Raw genomic sequence first — 22,706 nt, forward strand, 5'->3', positions numbered from 1 at the left:
AGGGAGTACATCAAGGCTGTATATTGTTACCCTGCTTATTTAACTTATATGCAGAGTACATCCTGAGAAACGCTGGGCTGGAAGAAGCACAAGCTGGAATCAAGATTGCCGGGAGAAATATCAATAATCTCAGGTATGCAGATGACACCACTCTTATGGCAGAAAGTGAAGAGGAACTAAAAAGCCTCTTGATGCAAGGGAAAGAGGAGAGGGAAAAAGTTGGCTTAAAGCTCAACATTCAGAAAACGAAGATCATGGCATCTGGTCCCATCACTTCATGGGAAATAGACGGGGAGACAGTGGAAACAGTGTCAGACTTTATTTTTCTGGGCTCCAAAATCACTGCAGATGGTGATTGCAGCCATGAAATTAAAAGACGCTTACTCCTTGGAAGGAAAGTTATGACCAACCTAGATAGCATATTAAAAAGCAGAGACATTACTTTGCCAAAAAAGGTCCATCTAGTCAAGGCTATGGTTTTTCCAGTGGTTATGTATGGATGTGAGAGTTGGACTGTGAAGAAAGCTGAGTGCCGAGGAATTGATGCTTTTGAACTGTGGTGTTGGAGAAGACTCTTGAGAGTCCCTTGGACTGCAAGGAGAACCAACCAGTCCATTCTAAAGGAGATCAGTCCTGGGTGTTCTTTGGAAGGAATGATGCTAAAGCTGAAACTGTAGTACTTTGGCCACCTCATGCAAAGAGTTGACTCTGGAAAAGACTCTGATGCTGGGAGGGATTGGGGGCAGGAGGAGAAGGGGACGACAGAGGATGAGATGGCTGGATGGCATCACTGACTCGATGGACGTGAGTCTGAGTGAACTCTGGGAGTTGGTGATGGACAGGGAGGCCTGGGGTGCTGCGATTCGTGGGGTCACAAAGAGGCGGACACGACTGAGTGACTGAACTGAACTGATGTTTAGTGGAGTTGACCCAAAGAGTAGTTGAAATGTGTTTGCAGAGTTAGCTTGCCTTCTAACATAGGCAGACTTTGGAGACACTTGAGTTTTGAGTTCCAGATGACCACAATAAAGAGGGTATCTCAATAAAGCAGATCACACACATCTTTTTGGTTTCCCAATGCATATAAAATTAGGGTAACACTATACTATAATCTATTAAGTGTGCAATAGCATTATGTCTGAAAAACCAATGTGGCACCTTAATTTTAAAATGCTAATCATCTGAGGTTTTAGTGAATCAATCTTTTTGCAATCATAATATTAAAGATCACTGATCACAGAACATCATAACATTAAAAACAATAAAATAATATTAAAAACAATGAAAAAATTGTAAATGTTGTAAGAATTATAAAAATGTGACAAAGAGACACAAAGTGAGCAAATGCTGTTGAAGAAATGGCAGTGATAGACTTGTTTAACATTGGGTTGGCACAAAATTTCAATTCGTAAAAAATGAAGCATTTGCAAAAGGCTGAAGCTGAAATCTCCAATGCTTTGCCCACCTGATGTGAAGAGCCGACTCACTGGAAAAAGACTCTAATGCTGGCAAAGATTGAGGGCAAGAGGAGAAGGGGGCATCATGGACTCAATGGACATGAGTCTAAGCAAACTCCAGGAGATACTGAAGGACAGGAAAGCTTGGTGTGCTACAGTGCATGGTGTTGCAGAGTCAGACATGACTGAGCAGCTGAACAACAAATGCCTGTTCGTCTGTAATCGCCTTGAAAAGATGTTCTCCTGGGTAGCTTCTGTCGCTTCAGCCTGAGTCTCAGAACAAAACTTACATGTGTCAACCTTCAGTCAGACTGGAGACTCATAAGCATGAGAAGAAATACTCTATGCCATTGAGCTTGGAGATGATTTGTTATGAAACATTACTGTTGGCACCTTCCTGTTCTTTATCATTCTTTCCCTTCTCTTTTCTAGGGGCATTTAGTGGAAGAGATTATCTACTTCCATTACTATAATCATCACTAATAGGGAGAAAACCACTAAATCCCCCTCTAGCCTGGCCTTTCTTCTGAGCTCCAGGCTCTCACATGACAGTTTAACAATAAGTACCCACTTGACACACGAAGGAAGGAAAAAAGTGAAACACATCAGTTAGTTGCCTAGTACATATTTACACAATTTTATACATAATTTGTTCTCAGTAAATATTTTTGAAGTTAATAAAACTATTATTGATATAATTTTAATTGGGAGAGGATTACTTATGATTACTTGCTCCCAGCAAGATACAACCTGATCTTGTTTTTCTATTTCATCTTCTCATTTGGAAAAGATCCCTTAAAGAAAAAAATTGAATCTTAAGATTCTAATAACTTTTATTTTTTTTTAATTTTATTTTATTTTTAAACCTCAAACACTGTATTAGTTTTGCCAAACATCAAAACGAATCTGCCACAGGTATACATGTGCTCCCCATCCTGAACCCTCTTCCCTCCTCCCTCCCCACACCATCCCTCTAGGTCGTCCCAGTGCACCAAATTATTTTTGTATAATTCTTAAGAAATTAAAAAACATAGGGACTTATAATGCTATAATGTGGAGCTGATATTTACATCAAATATTTAGCTTATCCCTTCACTATTATATACAGTATATATAGTATTTCATTTTTAATAGGAAGACGCATGGATGGCTTGGGGTTGGCTTATTGCGATAACTTTTTAAAGATTTTTGCAGTTGACTTTGAGAGTGTATAAAGTAAAATAATTGCAATATAATCTGTCATTATAAAGGATTAAATAAATAAGGAAGCAAATAACTGTAATGTCAAGTATTTGAAAATTAAGGCGCATGAATAAATTAGTCTATAGACATAAAAAACAAACTACTATATGAAATATCTGAGGGAGAATGATTGAGACTAGGTAGTTTTTTCTATGTTTAAATTTTGTTAATATACACTATGTTTTAGAATTTCTATAGATGTCCATAATGTTTGAAGATAGAGAATCCCTATATATTAATATTTCTTCATGTAGTTTCCTGTGTTATTACCATCTTAGTGTGGTATATATGCTACAGTCATTGAACCAAAACTGAAACATTACAAACAAAACTGTAAGTCTACAGTTTAATCAGATGTTCTTACTTTCCACCTAATAATGTCTTTTTCTATTCCAGGATTTCTTCCTGATGACCGTATCACCTTTACTTGTCAGGCTCCCTTTGGCTCAGACAGTTTCTCAGACTTCCTTTATTTTCGATGAACTTGACAGTTTAGAGCTGTACTGGTCAAGTGTTTTGTAGGATGTCCCTTGAATGGAATTTTCTTAATGTTTTTCTCATGACTAGACTGGAATAATAGGTTTAGAGGAAGATGATAACAGAGGTATAGCGACATTTCATCACATCATAACAGAGATATGTGCTTTCAATGTGATTTATCACTCTAGATATTGACCCTGATCACCTGGTTGAGGGTGACTGTACAACAAATTTCTCTTCTGTAAAGTACTCTTTTAACTTCTATCTTTTCTATACTCTGCTCCTTGGAAGAAAATCACCACGGGCAGGCCACATTTAAGGAGTGTAGTGATGGTCTTCCTTTTTGAGGATGGAATACCTACATAAATTATTTTGAAATTCTTCTGCATGGGAGATTTGTCTCTTCATCCTCATTTATTTTATCAATTATTTATACCTGGTATGAACTAAGAGATATTTATTTAATACTTTGGGACACGGTACAATGCTAGTTTATTTATTTTGTGGCTCAAATTGTTCCAGCTTTTATCTGTTACCATAATATGTTCTGGGCTTATCTTGTGTATTTCCCTAGATCCAAAACCAACCATTTCTCCAAGAATTCCTTATCTAGTTTATTGAACAATGATATTAGAAACCAAGATACAGGTGTTAGGTTTACTTGTTGCTACTGGGCACTGTTGCTTATAGCTCCTCTGCAACTGACAGAGCAAGGACTATACGTATGTATACTAACTAATATAATTAACTTCTATCTATAAATACTTTCATATGTAATCTGGATATATATACATAACAATGTCTCAAACTCTAATTCATTTCCACATGGATAATTATAGCCTCCTTCCCTTGCTTAATTGTAGATTCCTATTTTAACAGAAAAAAACATGGCTCACACTGTTTGCCATACAATTCTTAATTTTTCAATACCAGTAGACGCATTTAGTATATATACCTATATATCATATTTGTTAAGCTCTATCCTCATGGAAACCAACTGTATTAACTAGAGTGTACTTCCTTTTTGTCTTTAGTCCAAGAAACTCTATTCATTCCCAACTTAGGCCAGCAACATCCCCCCATTGCCTTCAGTGAGGCTGTTTCCTACAGCTGTAATACAGTTAGATTTCCTTGTCACAGTCTGCTTTCCTTCATGAGATCTCTGCCCTTTTAAATGATTTTTTTAAGGTATACAGATTAAAGCTTACTTTTGCCACAAAGTTCCATAGGTTTTAATAAATGTATAATGTCAGGTATCTGGAATTACAGTAGCATACAGAATAGGTTCACCACCTAAAAATCCCCTGTGCTTCACTCACACAGCCCTTCCTTTTTTTCCCCAAACCCCTGACAACCACTGATCTTTTTGCTGTCCATTTCCATAATTCCATGTGATTGGAATTATAAAATATAATATATAGAGGTCTCAAACTAGCTCCTTCCAATTAGTCTGTATTTTAGGTTCATTATTTTTTTTCTTCATGGTTTGATAGCTCACTTGCTTTTATTGCTAAGTAATACTCCATTGAATAGATGTACCATAATTTGTTTATCAATTTATCTATTGAAGGATATCTTAGGTGATTACAAGTTTTGGCAATTACATCCCATAAAAATGTATGAAGGCTTCCTTCTCCACATTATCAACAGTTGTTTCATGATAAAAGTAGGAAATTAAGTGAACAAATACTTACAGAATGCTGAGATTTCCAGCTATCTTCTCTACCAGGGTTCCAGAATTCTTGCATGAGGCTTTTTCTCCCTAAGGCAGGATATGCAAAGTGTTTTCTCTCAACAGTCTCAACTGTGACTCAAGCTCATCGCAGTTCACAAACCCTACCTGAGTTACTCTAAACCTATTGAGTTTGCAGTCTCTCATTCTCATGTAAGGAGATAATTAAATAATTACAAAAATTCAGAGAAAAGCTTCTAACAAGAAAGGGCAACACCAATGAAACAAATATAAAAAGGCAACTTGGAATAAACAAATACTGAAATGAGAAAGAAATTTAAATATTATTTTCCTTAGTAAGCTCAGAGACAGAAAATAATGTAACCACAAAGAGAGAATAGAATGCTTCATTAAAAAAAATAAAATATTCATAGACCACCACTGCTTTTTGGCAAGCAATACAAAATTATAGCAGAAATGAAAAACTCAATTGAAAGCCTGAAAAGATAATAAGATAGAAAAAAACATAGTAGATAAAGAAAAAAAAATAGGTGACAGAACAGGAGGTTTAGTAAGTTACAGCTCCAAAAGAGAGAACAAAAAATACCGAAGAAAGAGGATCACTAGTGATACTATTTGAGAAAAATTTTCAGAGTTAGAACATGACTTCCAGGTTAAAGGAGCTCACTGACAATCTAGAATAGTGAATAAAAACAGACTCACAGCAAAGTAATAGTGAAACTTAAAAACACTGGAGACAAAGAACGTGTACTAAAATCTTCCGGGTAAGACAACAAATTAGGGCTCATATAAAAGATGAGCAATCAATACAGCTTTAAGTTTCTTAAGAAAAGTATAGGAAAAGAGAAGAAAATGAGAAATTCCTTCAAAATTCTGAAGGAAAATGACTTCCATCCTGGATTTCTATACCCAGCTAAATATTACTCAGGTATTGGGATAGAAGAAAACTATTTTCAGACATGCACAGTCTTAAATAATTTATCTCCCATGAATGACTTTTCAAGAAGCTCTTAGAAGTGACCTCTACCAATACGAGAGTAAAGTAGTGAAAACCATGGAGTACGGGAAACAGAAGACGTGACACAAGAGAAAGGTAAAGTAGTCTGATGATAGTGAAAGGAGATTTCAAATAGAATGGCTATCAAATAGTTGATTGGCAACTAGGCTCCAGGAGAGAATTCTCCAAGATGACAAAACTTACAGAATGCCTCATGTGCATATTGATTGATAGTATATTTAAATAGCTGACAGAAAGTTTGAGGTTGAAATAGTGATAAATTAAAAAGCAAAAAAAAAATCATTAATTCCAGGCAAAGGAAAAAGTAGTGCAGAGAAAAACAATCCTATCATAGTTTCTTAGCTGTGAATAAAATTTGCGCATAGTAAACAGTATTGACACAAATAAATTGTGACATAATTTTATTGAGAAGAGAGGGGAAGGAAAAATGTGTAAGTGTGACAGTTCTAGAGCTAAAGTGAAAACTAACTCTTCATGCTATTTCACAAAGAGAGAAGTAATAATATCTGTTGAAAATGAACAACTATTGATATATTTTTAAGACATATGGAGGTAAGCTGTGAAAGGGTTAAATGAGTAGAACTTTTAAAGATGACCTTTAAAAAAGGCAAACTGTAGGGGAAGGAAGAAACTGCTACTTTTGGTAACCAACTGGAAGAACTAGATTTTTAAATATATACAAGTAAAATTTTGATAAAGATGGAAAGGAAAAATTCATACACAAAACAGACACATAAATCAATGGAACAAAATAGAAAGCCCAGAAATTAACTCATGCATGCATGCCCACTGAGTCACATCCAACTCTTTGCAATCCCCTGGACAAAGGAGATAAGAATATATGATGGGGGGAAAAAACAAAAAACAGTCTCTTCAATAAGTGGCCCTGGAAAAACTGGAAAGCTACATGTAAAAGAATGAAATTAGAACATTCTGTAATACCATATATAAAATTGTGGCATTTGCAGACGAGGATGGACCTAGAGACTGTCAGACACAGGGAAGTCAGAAAGAAAAAAACAAATTTCATGTAATATCGCTTATATAGGAATCTAGAAAAATGATGCAGATTAATTTACTTGCAAAGCAAAAATAGAAACAAAAATAAACTTAAAATGGATTAATGACCTAAACAGAAGGCTGGACATGGTAAACCTCCTTGAGGAAAACAGGCAGAACACTCCTAGACATAAATTGCAGCAGTATTTTTGGGTCCACCTCTTAAAATAAAGGGAAGAAAGCAAAAATAAACAAAAAGGACCTAGTTAAAGGCACTTTCACAGCAAAGGAAACCACTGATAAAACACAAAGACAACCTAGTGAATAGGAGAAAATATTTGCAAATGTCATGATTAATAAAGGATTAAAATTCATCATATATAAATAGCTCATACAACTCATCATTAGAAAAACAAACAACTCAACTAAAATATGGGTACAGTCCCTCTGCTATTCACGTGAAATTACCATGACATTGTTAATCAGCTATACCCCACTACAAAATGTTTCTGGTGAAAATTTCAAAAAAATAAAAATTTAAAAGGAAAAAAAAGTGGGTAGAGAAATTGGATAGATGTTTTTCCAAAGAAGAAATGTAGATGGTCAATAGGTACATGAAAAGATGCTCAGCATTGCTAATAATCAGGTAAATGCAAATCAAAATCACAGAGAGGTATCTCCTTACTCACCTCAGAATAGCTATCATCAAGGGAAAACACACACACACACACACACAACACAGAAATAACAAATGTTAGTGAGCATGCAGAGAGATGAGAATACCAGACCACCTTATCTGCCTCCTGAAAAATCTGTATGCAGGTCAAGAAACAACAGTTAGAACTGGATGTGGAACAACAGACTGGTTCAAAATTGAGAAAGGAGTACAGCAAGCCTGTATATTGTCATCCTGCTTATTTAATTTATACGCAGAGTATGTGCATGTGTGTGTCTGACTCTGCAACCCTATGGACTGTGGCCAACCAAGCTTCTCTGTTCATGGAATTCTCCAGGTAAGATACTGGAGTGGGTTGCCAGGCCCTCCTCCATTGGATCTTCCCCACCCAGGGATTGAACCTGAGTCTCTTATGTCCCCTGCATTGGCAGGTGGGTTCTTACCACTAGAACCCCCTAGGAAGCCCTATATGCATAGTTCAGTTCAGTCGCTCAGTCGTGACCAATTCTTTGTGACCCTATGGACTGCACCATGCCAGGCTTCCCTGTCCATCACCAACTCCTGAAGCTTACTCAAACCCATGTCCACTGAATTTGTGGACATGATATGTGATGCCATATCATGTTAGTGATGCCATCCAACCATCTCATCTTCTGTCATCCCCTCTTCGCCCACCTTCAATCTTTCCCAGCATCAGTCTTTTCAAAAAAGTCAGTTCTTCACATCAGGTGGCCAATGTATTGGAGTTTCAGCTTCAGCATCAGTCCTTCCAATGAATATTCAGGACTGATTACCTTTAGGATGGACTGGTTGGATCTCCTTGTAGTCCAAGGGACTCTCAAGAGTCTTCTCCAACACCACAGTTCAAAAGCATCAACTCTTCGGCCCTCAGCTTTCTTTACAGTCCAACTCTCACATCCATACAGGACTATTGGAAGAACCAAAGCTTTGACTAGTTGGACCTTTGTTGGCAAAGTAATGTCTATGCTTTTTAATATGCTGTCTAGGTTGGTCATTGGAGAAGGAAATGGCAACCCACTCCAGTGTTCTTGCCTGGACAATCCCAGGGACGGGGGAGCCTGGTGGGCTTCCATCTATGGGGTTGCACAGAGTCGAACACGACTGAAGTGACTTAGCAGCAGTAGCAGGTTGGTCATAACTTTTCTTCCAGGGAGCAAGCATCTTTTTATTTCATGGCTACAGTCACCATCTACAGTGATTTTGGAGCCCCCCAAAACAAAGTCTGACACTGTTTCCACTGTTTCCCCATCTATTTCCCATGAAATGATGGGACTGGATGCCATGATCTTAGTTTTCTGAACGTTGAGCTTTAAGCCAACTTTTTAACTCTCCTTTTTCACTTTTATCAAGAGGCTCTTTAGTTCTTCTTCACTTTCTGCCATAAGGGTGGTGTCATCTGCATATCTGAAGTTATTGATATTTCTCCCAACAATCTTGATTCCAGCTTGTGCTTCTTCCAGCCCAGCATTTCTCATGATGTACTCTGCATAGAAGTTAAATAAGCAGGTGACAATATACAGCCTTGATGTACTCCTTTTCCTATTTGGAACCAGTCTGTTGTTTCATGTCCAGTTCTAACTGTTGCTTCTTGACCTGCATATAGGTTTCTCAGGAGGCAGGTCAGGTGGTCTGGTATGCCCATCTCTTGAAGAATTTTCCACGGTTTATTGTGATCCACACAGTCAAAGGCTTTGGCATAGTCAATAAAGCAGAAATAGATGTTTTTCTCTTGCCTTTTCAATGATCCATCGGATGTTGGCAATTTGATCTCTGGTTCCTCTGCCTTTTCTAAAACCAGCTTGAATATCAGGAAGTTCACGGTTCACGTATTGAAGTTGAAGCCTGGCTTGGAGAATTTTGAGCATTATTTTACTAGCGTGTGAGATGAGTACAATTGTGTGGTAGTTTGAGCATTCTTTGGCATTGCCTTTCTTTGGGATTGGAATGAAAACTGACATTTTCCAGTCCTGTGGCCACTGCTGAGTTTTCCAAATTTGCTGGCATGTTGAATGCAGCACTTTCACAGCATCTTCTTTCACGATTTGGAATAGCTCAACTGGAATTCCATCACCTCCACTAGCTTTGTTCGTAGTGATGCTTTCTAAGGCCCACTTGACTTCACATTCCAGGATGTCTAGCTCTAGGTGAGTGATCACACCATCATGATTATCTGGGTCATGAAGATAATTTTGTACAGTTCTTCTGTGTATTCTTGCCACCTCTTCTTGATATCTTCTGCTTCTGTTAGGTCCATACCATTTCTGTCCTTAATTGAGCCCATCTGTGCATGAAATGTTCCCTGAGTCCAGCATAATTATTTGTGTGTACTGGTAGAATGCAAATTTTTGCTTTGACTAAAAGAGAAGTGAAGAATTTGGTATGTTTACTTTTGTAAGAGGTGGCTGGTATGAGGGCAGATGATAGAGAGATGAGAGAAAACATTCGACAAGTAGCCTTTATCTGTATGGGCTTCCCATGTGGCATAATGGTAAAGAATTTACCTACCAACACAGGAGTTGCAAGAGATGTGGGTTCAGTCCCTAGGTAAGCAAGATCCCCTGGAGAAGGAAATTGCAAGCCACTCCAGTATTCTTGTCTGGAGAATCCCATGGACAGAGAAGCCTTGCAGGATACAGACCATGTGGTCACAGTCAGACCCTTGATGCATTAGCATTATGTGGGATGCCATTAGCATGGGCAACAATGAGATTCCTTCAGGAAGGCTCTGGTGTAGCATGTGTATTTTGACTAGCTGAAGTTAAAGTAAGGATAAGCAGTATGGTAGATGTGACTCTGTATTTGTAGCAAACAAGCAATGTGTTTAGCCTAAGTGTGTTTGCCCCAGAAAGCAGAGCTTGAGTCAAAGGCTTGTGTATAGCAATCTGAGGGAACAGGGGTTGGGGAATGGAAAAATTGAATAGGGAGGGTGGAAACATTGGTACAAAGATATGTTATTGAACTGATCACCAACTGGGTAGCTGAAGCTCCATCTTACTGGAATTCTGAAACGCCATGTAGAATTCTCCTTATAATTAGGCATTTGGTACTGTTGCCCGGAAAATCCCATGGGCAGAGGAGCCTGGTAGACTGCAGTCCCTGGGCTCGCTAAGAGTTAGGCACGACTGAGTGACTTCACTTTCACTTTCCACTTTCATGCATTGGAGAGGGAAATGGCAACCCACTCCAGTGTTCTTGCCTGGAGAATCCCATGGATGGAGAAGCCTGGTAGGCTGCAGTCCATGGGGTCGCACAGAGTCGGACACAACTGAAGCGACTTGGTAGCAGCAGAAGATGGAAGTGTTTATGCATGATTCTCATCCTCCACTAGCCCAGGTTTTACACCTGGGAGTACGTTTCCCTAAATAAATTAAAAATAATAATAATAAAAGAAATACTTAGAATCAGAGAAGCCCCTGACAGAAAATGAGATTTCTAGTGTAGCTGAGGCTACATGCTCTCAGGTTTTACTTGTAAAGGTGGTTCTTACATTAACAACTGGAGTAAAATGTCCAGAGGATATGAGGTGGGTAGAAGAAGTGTTTGCTGCAGTGTCTGATACTCTGTTTTGTGGATTCCCAGAAATACCTGAGGGACAGGGTGGCTTTGAAGAGTGATCCGATATGGGCAAGTGGATAAGAATAACATTAGAACTTGAAGTGTAACCGTCAGTGTGACATTATTTGTTTTCTGGCTTCAGAGGACTAAATTATTCTGTTTATACTTATATTTGTCTTTTTGCAACTTTTTATTTTATATTGAAGTACAGGTGATTAGCAATGTTAGGTTAGTTTCAGGTGTACAGCAAAGTGATTCAGTTATACATATACACATATCTATTCTTTTTCAAATTTTTTTTTCCCATTTGGTTATGTAATATTAAGTAGAGTTCCCTGTGCTATAGAGTAGGCCCTGTTTGGTTATATCTTTTAAATATAGCAGTAGTGGGAGGGATATCTAAGGAATTTGGGACTAACATGTATATTTGCCTTTTTTAAGGGCTCAACCCCAAGAGGATGCTGGGAAAAGGCAAGTTTGGAGATGGGAGTGGTTCTCAGTCATCTTCAGTGATGGACCTGCACCAGAGAGGTGAGTGTATCTTTCATGAATTTTTTTTGGCGGGACCCAGTGGTGTGGCTTATGAGATTTTAGTTCCCCAACCAGGGATTGAACCTGGGCCACAGGAGTGAAAGTGCCGAGTCCTAACCACTAGACCACTGGGGAACTCCCAGAGGTAGTGTATCTTGAGAGTATGACCCTCAACCCCTGCAAAACATCCAGATAACTCCAAAAATCATACTGAAATTTAGTTTTGACAGGAGAACACAAACCATGAGTTGTGAATAGAAAACAGAAGAGAACTGGACAGTCTGAGCAGAGTCTCCCCAAAGGCATAAATTTGCAGAGAGTATTTGGCATCTCTTTGGAAGGAATGATGCTAAAGATGAAACTCCAGTACTTTGGCCACCTCATGCGAAGAGTTGACTCATTGGAAGACTCTGATGCTGGGAGGGATCGGGTGCAGGAGGAGAAGGGGATGACAGAGGATGAGATGGCTGGATGGCATCACTGACTCGATGGACATGAGTCTGAGTGAACTCTGGGAGTTGGTGATGGACAGGCAGGCCTGGCATGCTGCGATTCATGGGGTCGCAAAGAGTCGAACATGACTGAGCGACTGAACTGAACTGATCTGGCATCTCTTGAGGACTGTTGATCTTTTCAATGAGTATTCCTGGTTAGTGAAACCATCTCTGCTACAATGGCCACAGCAGACTGAAGAGGCAACCGCAGGAGCCACCAAAAGCAATCAGATACGTGACAGGAAGGCAGACCATTCAGTGGATGTGGCAGCTTTTCATGCTACTCTCTCATTGCCTCGGAACCTTGATATATGTTCCCAGCATTGAAGGATGTTATCATATGACTCCTTTGCATCCTGCCTCCTTTGTGGCAGGAGTCATTTCTGAGCATGTCCAAGTAAGTGTTATACTGTACAATGCTTTCTAATAGTAGACACTTCTTACCACTGAATCAGTAAAATATCTTGAGAAATTATCATCTATCATTTCTCTTTGTTTTATATTCTTCCTATTCTATGCACAAGCATGTATCACAGCTGGTTCTGTGAATATTATCTCAAGGGTGGGGTGTGTGTTGTGAATACTTGTATAAGAGAGAATTCTCATAGGGAATAGAAATAGTCTACAAGATTCTTTGCAGTTGTATTTAGTTAAGATGAGGTCATATTGAATTCAAGTCCCTAATCCAAAAACTGATATCCTTAAAAAAGAGAAATTAGACACACAGAGGGGGAAGACAGTTATGCAAAGACAAAGGCAGAAATTCCTAATGCAACTGCAAGCCAAGGAACACCAAGCGTTGCCAGCTTCTATCAGAATCTGCAAGAGTCAATAAAGCATCCTTCCTTAGATCCTTCAGGGAGAACCTGGCCCTGGTGACATCTGATTTCAGACCGCTAGCTTCTATAACTGTGAGGAAGTAAATTTCTGTTGTTCTACCACACTCAGTTTGTTACTTTGTTACAGTAGCCCTAGGACACTAGAGAAGAGGGGAGTGAGGAGGGAGATCTGTGACTGTTATTCTCTAAGAGGAGAATAGCTGAGAAGAGGTATGTCTTTCAGACAGGATTTTCAGAGAGAACCAATAGGAAAGATGGAGAGACACTGATTTATTATAAGGGATTTGGCTCATACAATTATGGAAGCTTACAAGTCTCGAGATCTGTAAGCTAAAGACCCAGAAGAGCTGATGTTTCAGTTTGAGTCTAATAGCATTAAAATAAAAACCTAAGTCCCCATGTATTATATGACAAGGTTGTGGAGAAAATGGGGGGCAATCCTCATGTGCTGTTAGTGGGGATGTAAATTGGTATAGCCACTGTGGAAAGCAATATGGAGGATCCTCAAAAAATTAAAAATAGAACTGTCACATGATCCAGCAATCCCACTCCTGGGTATACATCGGAAGAAGAGAAAAACACAAGTTGAAAAAGAATGCACCCCAATGTTCACTGCAGAATTATTTATACTAGCCAAGATACGTAGGCAACCTAAGTGTCCCTCAACAGATGAATGAATAAAGAGGATGTGATGTATACACACAATGGAATATTTTTCAGCCATAAAAAAAGGATAAAATTTTTACCATTTGTGACAATATGGATGAACCCAGAGGGTATACTTAGTGGAAAGCCAGACAGAAAGACAAATACTATAATCTTTCACTTATACATGGAATCTGAAAAATAAAACAAATGAACAATTAAAACAGAGAGAGAGAGATTCACAGATACAGAGGAAAAACTAGTGGTTACCAGAGGAGAAATGGGCTGGGGAGGGGCACAACTCCTAAGTCTAAAATAAATAAGTTACAAGGATGTAATGTACAGCATGGGGAATATAGTCAATATTTTTATAATAACTTTGTATAGTTAACTAGTGAATTATCATGCCATACACCTGAAACTAACATAATATTATAAGTCAACTATAATTCAATTTTTTGAAAAGAAAATCAAATTCAAATAAAATCAAATGCTGTGTCCTAACTTGAAAGGCAGTCAGGCAGGAAGAGTTCCCTTTACTTCCAGGAGGGTTAGCCTTTTTGTTTTATTCAGGCCTTCAACTGACTGGATGAGGCCCATCCAAATGAGAAAGGAGAATCTGCTTTACTTGGCCTACTGATTCAAATGTTAATCTCATCCAAAAACACTCTCACTTGCATACCCAGAAAAATGTTTGATCAGATGTCTGGCTAGCCCCTATTCCAGTGAAACTGACACATAAAAGTAACCATCACAGTCCTGCTTCCTGGCAGGACTAGAATGCAGACAGCAAGTCTCTGGTAAGCAAAGTTCAGAGGTGAATGAAATGGAGGAGATATTTACCCAAGATACTTAGATATGAACAGGAAGCTATAGAGAGCTGTCATGCTGAATGGGCCACATGGATCTGGCTTGAATGTTTCAACCATAACCAGGGCCAAGCAAGAACATGATACATAATGCCATCCTACTTCTTTTCTGCAAAGGTTTGGCAACACATGAGCTTCCGAAACCTGACATGATGCTAACTGAAGTTATTTCTCACAAGCTCAGCATATGAGAGCTGAAACTTTTCTGTTAGTTTCTAGAATAGAAAGAGATGAGAGAGTTCTCAGACACATGTGTCAGTTATCTGAGATTTATACTCTCTCTATAAAGCAATCTCTGGCAAAATAAAATGGGAAAGGGCAACCCAAAAAACACCCAAGAGCATTTAAAAAGCCCTGTCACACAGAACCTATTTTAGTGAATGTCAGACTACAACTAGATACCTGGCCATTTAATTCTCAAGAAATAGAAGTTTCTCAGCACAACCCACAGCCCTGATTGCACACAGGGCTACTGCTGCTGCTGCTGCTAAGTCACTTCAGTCGTGTCCGACTCTGTGCGGCCCCATAAATGGCAGCCCACCAGGCTCCCCTGTCCCTGGGATTCTCCAGGCAAGAACACTGGAGTGGGTTGCCATTTCCTTCTCCAATGCATGAAAGTGAAAAGTGAAAGTGAAGTTGCTCAGTCGTGTCCGACTCTTAGTGACCCCATGGACTGCAGCCTACCAGGCTCCTCCGTCCATGGGATTTTCCAGGCAAGAGTACTGGAGTGGGGTGCCACTGCCTTCTCCAACACACAGGGCTACTAGCAAGCATCTTTGGTTCTGCTACTTGATATTAATGGAAGGATTTCCTGCGTTTTGCTGTGAGGGTTTCTGCTGCCACTGCCAAGATCACCCAAGAAATTAGGCCTTCAGACAACAGAGAGGGAAACTCTAGGGACATGCATATCCAGCTCTACAAACCCTCCAAGTACTAAGTGCATCAAACTCATTATATTGTGATGACACCTCTTTATCATGATCTCCCAGGAAATCAACTTATCCTGAATGTAAAAGGTAGAGAAATGTTCAATCTTGACCATGTAATGGAATGACTATAGAATGGGGGGCTTATAAAGATGCAGAGGCCAGCAGGTTGGGACCTAAGATTCAGTTCCTGCTGCATTGATTCAGTCATGAAGAGTATCCCCAGGATTAAAAAGCACAAGGATGCAGAGCCTTTTGGAAACTCTGCAGGCAGGAGCGAAGCTCTGAGTGAGTGGCTGCTTTTCTGAACAATTTCCATCCCTGTTGACAGTGAGGGTTCCTGGATATGGGATCTGGTGTCAGGAAGGCTGGGGTTTGAATTCCAACCCAGCCACTTACAGGGACTCTGGGCAAGTTATTTAACCTCTTGGTTCCTAAAAGGAATAGTGTTCTTACCCACATCTTTGTCTTCAGCTCAATTCAGAATTACACTTCTAATTAGGACTTTATATTATGGCAAGAGCAAGCCACTTTGGGGACCATTTTCCTAAAATGGCCCAGGGCGCCAGTCCATCAGCAATTACTAACCTGACTGAGGTTTCAATAGCAAACGGGTCTTTAGAAAGAAAATTAATAAAGGAATTATTTAATAAGTTAATGAGTGGGTGAATAAAGGAAAGAATATGGACAGATGAGAGAAACACAGGAAAAAGAAAAAGGATATGGAAGTATTTACTGGCTTTTCTCAAGCGAGATTCTTTAATAGAGAAGGTCAACTGCCTGTGGCTTCTGAGACCATAAATTGTGGTCACTTCTAATCTGAAACACTCTTGAAAGGCTATTGCAAATATGATTCTCTGTCACTGCAGTGACTGGGGTTACCTGGGGAAATCACACTTTTGCAGTGCATACGAAGGAAACCAGTGACACTGATAAAGGACTAATGAACGGTGGGTTCTGAGCCTATGAGCAGGAGCTACAGAAGACCTGGCTTTTCAGAACAAGCTTCTCTGACCCTCAGTGGCCATCTGAGAAGGCGACCCTCAGGCCTTCTCAGATACAGAGAAGAGCTTCCAACTGCCTTGTGTTAGAGAATCTTCTAATGCTCACCCCTCATGATAATGAAGAGACGGTCCCCGTGATATTAGTATGCCATCACTCACCTCCACACACTTAAACCATCACTCACTTATTCTCTGATTTAGGGACTACTGGAGTCAGAAGAGTGCTCAGAGAACATCCCACTCAGCATCATGTTACAGAGGAAGGGCTGGAGGTCTGAACTGACTCGGACAACTTCCTTTTCCTTTCTTGTTCTGTTTCTGACAGGCGTGATCCGGCTTCAATCTTGCCATTATACATCACCCTCACTACTCAGATGGCCATGAGGAGACAACATCGACAATAATTAGGATGTAAATGTCAAAGTTAGGTGGAGCTTAAGATGTCTCTCGGGTTAGTCACTCATTCCCATTCCTCTGAGGAAGGATATTTACTGATGCCCCTTAATATGCGGTTTCTCATCTCCTAAACTCAGATTAACAGAAAGATAACAAAAACCTGGTTGGTCGGTATTTATAAAGAGCTTTGACAAATGGTACAGGTTTTGGATCTTCACAAGGATGCTGTGTGGTAGGTAGGACATGTAGATTTCCATTTTTCAGGCAGATACAATCCCAGAGAGGCTACATTTAGACATGCCATTTTCAATATCGTAGGAGTCATCTGTTGGTGTTCTTTGCTTTCTTATCTGAGGAAACCCATAGAGTCACCTAGAAGCAATATGAAAGCTGTCTTTTCTTTTTATAAACCTTTCCTTAAACTTATGTGGGCTTCCCAGGTGGCTCAGTGGTAAAGAATCCGCCTGCCAACAAGAGACATGAGTTTGGTCCCTGGGTTGGGAAGATCTCCTGGAGAAGAAAGTGGCCACCCACTCCAGTATTCTTGCCTGGGAAACCCCATGGACAGAGGAGCCTGGTGGGCTACAGTTTGTGGAGTAACAGAGAGTCATATACGACTTAGTGACTAGACAAAACTAACAACAAGCTTATGTAGAGCTAGTCAGCCCCCTGCTTTCCTTCTGTTTTCACAAACTGATAGCATCTCCCAGATAGACATGTTCCCAGGTCATATTGCTGATACATCACACACACTACCGACTGGTCCTGGTCATTATAAATCCTTTCTCAGATAATATAAGATGGATAAAAGTAAAACAAAGTAGGTAATTTGAAGGTAAAAGCAAATGCCTTCTGTGTTTGCTCCCATCACATGCACAAAGTCTTTCACAGAAAAATATCTGCAATTAAGTGATGCTGATAAAACAAAGTATTGGATTGCAATTTACTACCTCTTACTCATATTCATATAGCACTTAAATGAATACTTCTTTTTTTCCCTGCTATTACTCCCATTTTATAGATGAGGAGATTGAGCTTCAATGAGTTTAGGTGAAATGGATTTCCTATGGTGTCCTATCAGCTCTGTGCATAGGTGTTCCGCAAGCATTTGCAGAATTGAAGAGCATTTACTTCTATATCTTTTTTTGTACTTAATATTAGAATTAATGGTTGAGCAAATTTTTTTTTTTCTTTCAGAGAAGCGCACACCATGGTACCGTGCCTCTGGGAATGCAAGTAGCCCCTCGATGTATTGGGCAACCATAAACAAATGGAGATCTGCACGGATGTAATTAAGAATAGAAAATACAAGCCTATGTGCAGGACCATGATTTACAGTCAAATTCACCTGCCTTGAAAGCTCATATTAGATTGCTCCTTGTTTGATTATCAAGTTGGTTTTTCAATGCAAAGCATATGCTCGCAGGCCCCCAGGTTTGCTGGGCTTATGAATTAGCTAATAACTTTGAAATGAACCTTTTAAGGGAGGATTGGTTTACACCTCAGCAATGCAAACATGTGCAAGTGAAAATATATGCATCTCAACTGGTTATTTTTGTAGGGAGGACAAATGTGTAAAAATATGTTTACTAGAAAAAAATTCTGGTTTTGACTGTTTGCCAAACATTACACAAGTAATTAGTGATGTTGTTAAGTGCTCAGCAGCTCTTTTGAGACTTGGCTTTTTTTTTTTTTTTGGCATAATAATATGCTCCTTCTCCAATGTATAGGCACATATGATATTTTAAAATATTCATAGAACAAAGGTGCTGATTTGACTTATAAATGGGCAGCTGCTGTTGAGGCCCTCTCATTTATCCTTTTCAGGTCCTCAGACTTGTCCTGAGAATCTGGAAAAGGGAGAAGATGATGTTGTTTTCAAACCTTTGGCTTAACTTTTCCAAATTGCATGTTAAATATCCTAAAGCAGTCTTGCCGTCCACACGCCCATCTCTACCTACACTCTCTTCTCGCTAGTGTGTTTAGAGCATAAAATTTCTAATGCAAAATCAGAAAGCATAAATCAAAGGGCTGGACCACCACTTCTTGGTTTTATTCCCCATCACTACCTCCACCCTTTCACATGACTTCTTGAAAAGCTGAAAATTATCTAAAATAAGTTTCTTCAACTCCACTTTTCAGACTCCGTGGATGCTGTTAATATAAACGAACTAGTGTCCCCGCTGTAAACCTTGGGTCTTACCACCACAAGAATTCAGAATGTTTGTCAACATCGTTTGCTGTTTTGGTCAAAATGAAGCAGCTGTAGGGAATCGGTAAAGAAAAATACCCTCCTATGTGTAGACTTGCTGTTGTCAGTGGCATCCTAGAGAAATACATCAATTGCTCTGTCCAGCTGGAGCTCCACTAGAGGGGAGCCTGGCCGTTAGAGGACCTAGGAGGAGTCACCTTGAGGACTGTGTTGTGTTGGAGTCAAGTAACAAGCACAACAAGGTATGATTTTTCTCATACACGGAAAAAAAAAATATGCCAGGGGAGGAATAATTGGCTCAAGGCAAAATGTCAACATTCAGACAGAGTTGTAAGTCAAAAATGGGCCAAGTTGTGACATTGTGATGGAGGTAAAAATCCAACATGAGGTGAAGAGTATGTCAGAAGAGCAGAAGAATAAGGAACCACCCAAATGGGAGGCAGCCTGGATACATCCCAGAGCAGAGCACCATGGTAGACCAAAAACAGGGAGAGTAGATTAGCCACCTCATGAAGAGAAGTGGGAGTCCCCCATTTTATACATCTAGAATCTGAGTCTGCACAATGTCCACCCAATTGACCAAAAGCTCTAGAAAGAGTGAGTCAGGCTTTACTGTGCAGACTCCCGAGTCCTGATTCTGTGAGGACCGAAATTTCATAGACCTTCCTCAACACTGCCCACTTCTAAGAAGACTGGGAAAGTAAGAAGACACGGAGTCACCAAGGGCAAGGGGAAAAGGATAGAAGCAAATGAAATGAAGCTGCGTAACATATAAGATGAGAGAGATACCATTAGAAAATAAATAATGCTTATGTTGATGAAAATCAAAAACTGCATGTGATCCCGAAGAAAAATCTTCACATCAGAATCTAAAAAAAAATATAGCCATGCAAATAAGGGCCCATTATTTTCGCCTCTGCACAGAATGACTGGCTTTGAGTTTTAACATGGGAGGAAAAGCCAGATGGCGGCAGACGGGCTTATTATAGAAAGTCCACTTGCACTGAAGTTTTCTCAGCACTTTCTGTCGTTGCTGAGTGAGGTTTTGTTTTGTTTCCTTCTTAAGTGTAGGGCAGGCAAGTACCAAAATTTGTATAAAGTCTGCAACCTTTTCATGCAAATGTTCTATTCAATACCTCCAATACATGATATATGATGCCACCACAGGAAAACTAGTGTTGCTACAGACGTTAATCATAATTATGAAAATTTTTAATTTAAATGTAGGTCTGAACACACAAAATACAGTGCATGGCCATCTGTTAGTTTTCCATCTGGGCTCATTTGCAAAATACATTCTGTTTCACTCCCCCCTTCCCCCTCTATTTATAATCTTCCCTGGAAAACAAATATGGCTAATCTATGGCATGCCAGAGCTGAAGTTAGCTATTTACAAGTGGCTTTTAATAGACATGGCTACACAGTTGAAAGCAGTAACAAACTTCTTCAAGTGTTTTTTCATGTGTGGGGGGTGAGACACCTTCTCAGACTTTTGTCGGTAGATTTTTCCTTTGTGAGTTCCCCAACCCAGTGTAAAAATAGTATTTTACAGCTTATCTGTAAAGAATAATGAAAAATGGAATATTACTCCATTTCTCTCTTGCTATGATAAGAATAATGTCTAAAATTTTACAGCTGTCATAGCAATATCATCCCTAATTACTAAAAAGCAGAAATAAAAATGTCCATCAGCTGATTAATGGATAAATAAAGTGTGGTATATCTATAAATTTAATATTATTCAGCCATAAAAATGTGATCCTAAAAGATGATGCTGTTAAAGTGCTGCACTCAATATGCTAGCAAATTTGGAAAACTCAGCAGTGGCCACAGGACTGGAAAAGGTCAGTTTTCATTCCAACCCCAAAGAAAGGCAATGCCAAAGAATGTTTAAATGACCACACAATTGCACTCATCTCACACGCTAGCAAAATAATGCTCAAAATTATCCAAGCCAGGCTTTAACACTATGTGAACCATGGGCTTCCAGATGTTCAAGGTGGATTTAGAAAAGGCAGAGGAACCAGAGATTAAATTGCCAACATCCGATGGATCATCAAAAAAGCAAGAGAATTCCAGAAAAAACATCTACTTCTGCTTTATTGACTATGCCAAAGCCTTTGACTGTGTGGATCACAATAAACCATGGAAAACTCTTAAAGAGATGGGAATACCAGACCACCTGACCTGCCTCTTGAGAAACCTATATGCAGGTCAGGAAGCAACAGTTAGAACTGGACGTGGAACAACAGACTGGTTCCAAATAGGAAAAGAAGTACATCAAGGCTGTATATTGTCACCCTGCTTATTTAACTTATGTGCAGAGTACATCATGAGAAATGCTGGGCTGGAAGAAGCACAAGCTGGAATCAAGATTGCCGGGAGAAATATCAACAACCTCAGATATGCAGATGACACCACCCTTATGGCAGAAAGTGAAGAACTAAAAAGTCTCTTGATGAAAGTGAAAGAGGAGAGTGAAAAAGTTGGCTTAAAGCTCAACATTCAGAAAACGAAGATCATGGCATCCGGTCCCATCACTTCATGGCAAATAGATGGGGAAACAATGGAAACAGTGATAGACTTTATTTTGGGGGGCTCCAAAATCACTGCAGCCATGAAATAAAAAGACACTTGTTCTTTGGAAGAAAAGCTATGACCAACCTAGACAGCATATTATAAAGCACAGAAATTACTTTGCCAACAAAGGTCCATCTAGTCAAAGCTATGGTTTTTCCAGTAGTCATGTATGGATGTGAGAGTTGGACTATAAAGAAAGCTGTGCACTGAAGAAATGATGCTTTTGAATTGTGGTGTTGGAGAAGACTCTTGCAAGTCCCTTGGGCAGCAAGGAGATCCAACAAGTCCATCCTAAAGGAAATCACTTCTGAATATTCATTGGAAGCACTGATGCTGAAGCTGAAACTCCAATACTTTGGCCACCTGATGCAAAGAAATGACTCATTGGAAAAGACCCTGATGATAGGAAAGATTGAAGGCAGGAGGAGAAGGAGATGGCAGAGGATGAGATGGTTGAATGGCATCACCAACTCTATGGACATGAGTGTGAGTAAGCCCAGGGAGTTGGTGATGGACAGGGAAGCCTGGTGTGCTGCAGTCCTTGGGGTCGCAAAGAGACACAACTGAGTGCCTGAACTGAACTGATGCATGCTACAGCAGGGATAAACCTTGCAAACATTAAGTGAAAGGAGCCTGACACAAAAGGCTACATGTGGTTTGATAATGTTTGTATAAAATGCACACAGCAGCCAAACCTATAGAGACAAAATATATTAGCAGTTGCCTCATGCTGGAGGCTGGGGCTGGGGAAATGAGGAGTGACTGTTAATGGTTTGCTTTAAGGTTGATAAAGATATTCTAAAATTAGATGATAGAACTTGTGAATATGTTCAGAAATATTATATACTTTAAGCAGTAAACTTTATGAAGTATGTAAATTATATCCTAATAAATGCACTGAAAAAACTGTAGAGCGTGACAGAGATGTAGAAATCATTCGGCCCATTTTTCACATCTTAAATATGGTGCAGTGAAGTTCTGGAGGGTAAAGATATTAGTTAGTTGTTCAGTGTTGAGGTTTCTAGACTTTCACTCAAGGGCTCTCACTGCCATGTAATTGTGAATGATG

The 22,706-nt window shown here is 39.5% G+C and overlaps 1 non-coding gene across 1 annotated transcript; it reads right to left on the reverse strand.

The window, feature by feature from the left end:
- Nucleotides 1–11,735: 11,735 nt before the first annotated feature.
- Nucleotides 11,736–11,807, reverse strand: TRNAE-UUC (transfer RNA glutamic acid (anticodon UUC)). Its single transcript has one exon. It is a non-coding gene; the product is annotated as a tRNA-Glu (tRNA).
- Nucleotides 11,808–22,706: the final 10,899 nt, after the last annotated feature.

This window comes from Bubalus kerabau, chromosome 4 (genome assembly GCF_029407905.1).
Source record: "Bubalus kerabau isolate K-KA32 ecotype Philippines breed swamp buffalo chromosome 4, PCC_UOA_SB_1v2, whole genome shotgun sequence".
Lineage (NCBI taxonomy): Eukaryota > Metazoa > Chordata > Mammalia > Artiodactyla > Bovidae > Bubalus > Bubalus kerabau.